The sequence below is a fragment of the Sapajus apella genome, unplaced genomic scaffold, assembly GCF_009761245.1.
Source record: "Sapajus apella isolate SASKATOON/1434 unplaced genomic scaffold, GSC_monkey_1.0 scaffold27, whole genome shotgun sequence".
Taxonomy (NCBI): Eukaryota; Metazoa; Chordata; class Mammalia; order Primates; family Cebidae; genus Sapajus; species Sapajus apella.
The window spans coordinates 11,635,191-11,638,333 of record NW_022436967.1 but is presented as its reverse complement, the minus strand read 5'-3'; the positions used below and the strand labels follow the sequence as shown (position 1 = coordinate 11,638,333).

At 36.2% G+C, this 3,143-nt stretch overlaps 1 pseudogene; it reads right to left on the bottom strand.

The window, feature by feature from the left end:
- Positions 1 to 1,301: 1,301 nt before the first annotated feature.
- LOC116560952 lies at positions 1,302 to 1,395 on the bottom strand (annotated as a pseudogene).
- Between the last annotated feature and the right edge of the window lie 1,748 nt (positions 1,396 to 3,143).

The following is a 3,143-nucleotide window of genomic DNA, read 5'->3' as shown; positions in this document are numbered from 1 at the left end:
CACTCCAGCCTGGGTAACAAGAGCAAAACTCCATCTCAAAAAAAAAAGGAAAGAAATATGAGGGCAAGAGTAATGTCTTAGGAATAGTCTTGATTATTCATGAATGATTGTTCATGAACTTGACTATTTTAATTTTCATTAGTATAAATTACTTGCAGCACACCAAAAACTGAGCTGCTTTTTTATTATTCACAATGGTTGCTTCTGACTACTTTATTATGGCAATGTTCGTTATCAGCCCTGTAGCGCTATTTAACATTCACCTTGGCATCAGTATAAAATTTGATACTCTCACGCACAGACAGATGGTCTTCTATCAGTGGCTTTCTCCCTAGCCCTAGAGCAGTCCGTGTATCCAGACTCCATATTGAGTCTTGCCTCCTCAGCACAATGTAAGAGAATCTATGTTGATCACACCTTATGTGAAAATCTCTGTTGATCACTTGCCACCCATTTGCCCCACATATCACTGTACAACTTGAAAGTCAAGAACTTGTGATTTAGAATTGCTGTTCTGATCATGCTTAATATTTTCATGCATCAAGCAATAGCAAGAAGATATTATATCAGCAGTATGCTCTAAATGTGGAAGTAATATGCTGATCTCCATAAGATAAAAGAGGAGCTTGCAGGTATTTAACAACACATATTATTTTAAGCTGATAATATGCCGGGAGTAGGTGCTGGAGGATACAATGAACAAACTGGATAAGTATCTCTGTCCTTATAAAATGTACATCCCAGTGATTAATGATTTACTAGGAGATCATTTATAATGTGTAACAACCAGGTAAAAAATCGATTGTGATTTTTTTGGTAGCAGTGTCTGAAAACTTTGAAATTCTAAAAAAGAAAATAAAGGAATTAAAAATGTTTAAATTGGTGCATGTAGATAGTATATTATGTAAGTGACTATTTGCTAAGTACCCCAAAAGTAAGATATTAGAGATCCCAATTTAATCATTAAAAGTAAATACTTCTAATATTGACTTTATCCTTATCAAAAAGTGTACTATTATAGTGACAGGCCATGCAATCTCAAAATCAACAACATTCATGTAAATTGATAAGTTGATATTATATCAAATAGAAATCTCATAATAATGAGGCGGGCCAGTAGTTGAATTTTTCAGTTTTTTAGAAGCATGATTTGAAGACTTGTAAAATTAATAGGACAGTTGAAATTGAAATTTATTTTTAAACATCAGACAGGTAATGTACTGATGTAAAAAGGTTTAAGGAAAACGATTTGGAACCTTGTAAAATTAATAGGACAGTTGAAATTGACCTTTATTTTTAAACGTCAGACTGGTAATGTGCTGATGTTGTAAAAAGGTTCACATGCATGTTTGAGTGTGGAAACCCAATCGTCACACTTAGGAATTAAAAAAGAACTAAAATAGACTTAAAAAAAAAAATGCACATGGGTACTTTTTGACCAGTAGTACCAGGCACCTGGAAATGAATGCTTCCAAGTGAAATAAGAAAAGATCACAGTTCTTATTTGGGCTAATGCTTCTGATAGGCATAGCAGGAATGAATGAATGAATAAATGAATGAATGAATTTTATTAGCATATATAATAAATAAGTGAAGAACTTTACAAGATAATTTTAGATAGTGATAAGTACTGTAACATCAGTAAAATGGGGTCTATGATAAGTGAATTAAATATTCACTTGAATACCTAATACATTTCTAAACTTATTGTGGCCAAAGGGCTCCTGATTCATTCCCCTCACCACCAGCTTCTCACCAGGGGATGCTTCTGTAGATTGTGAGGTCTGGGAAGCTTTTGAAGATGTTGAGTTGAGATATGAATGGTGAAGCATCTGTGTGCATTCCAGGTATGGAGGTGGGAAAGTGTTGGCTTTGGGGTGGAATTAAGTTTAGTGTGTTGGAGACAGCCAATATGAAATGTTGGAATGTATCCAGAGAAGAAATAGTGGTAGGTGAGGCTAGAGAGGTGGAAAGGGCCTTGATCTTTTAGGGCAGAATAAGGAGTTAGGATGTCACTTTAATGATGGCAGCAAGTCTGTAGAGTGTTCTAGGTCTGGGGATTGATGGCCTCATGACTATGGCTACTGTGTAGTGACTAACTGGTAGAGGCAGACGATGAGATGGGGACCTTTCAGAGCTGTTGTCTGGGTAAGAAGCCATAGTAGCTGTGTAGATGGAGCCTGGGCCAACTTTGGCAATATACTTTGCAGACAGAGCTAAGAACTTAAGTGTGGATTCTACGTGGAAGGCAGGAGATGAGTAGTCAAGAGTTGATTTCTAGGTTTTAGTTGAGCAACTGAATGTGTGAGGGTTCAATTACTAAGATGGGGAAAATTGGAGAAGTTGGTGGTGAGGGGAATCAGAAGACACCTTTTGGCCACAATTGGTTTTAGATACTTATTAGAGTCAAGTGAGGTGGTTTAGTGGCAGTGGAATAAATGTCTGTAGTTCAGTGGAGAGGTCAAGAATAAAATGACAAAGGTAGGTGTCAGCAACACAGAGCTGACTTCAAAGCCATGAGACTGGATGAACTCCCTGTAAGGGGAGGGGCTAAGTTTACTTCCTTAAATTGAGAAAGTTGGACAGGATGGTGTTTAAGGTCCTGTCTTTTCCAAAAGATTAAATGTTTATTGAATTTCAGAGAGTCTCTGTAAGAAATTTGAAGTGATAGAATTTTTTTTTTTTTAATGCTTTAGCTTCTTTTAAATAATGAATAGGATGAATGGGAAGAAATACAGACATTTAAATATTTGACATCTGTATTTATTCTGAAATTGCTTGTCCACAAAGCATGATATGTAACTGCAATCAGATATCCTTCTGAAAGTGAAAATAATCTTCATTTTGTAAGGTTTCAGTTAAACCTGATTGGTGGTCAATGTGAACTTATTTTTATCAAGAAATTTTAAGCAGCTTTATTGAGGAGTCAAGTGACACCTAAGCTGCACATATTAGAAGTGTAAAGTTAGATGTTTTCACACAGCCGTAGAGCTGTCACCACTAGAGATAATAGACGTACTTGGCATCCCAGCAGTTTCCTTGTACCCTTCAGTACTGTCTCCCTCCTGCCTCTGATCCACAGGCAACCACTGATAAGCTTTTTGTAACTGTGGGTTAGTTTTCATTTTCTAACTTATATATTA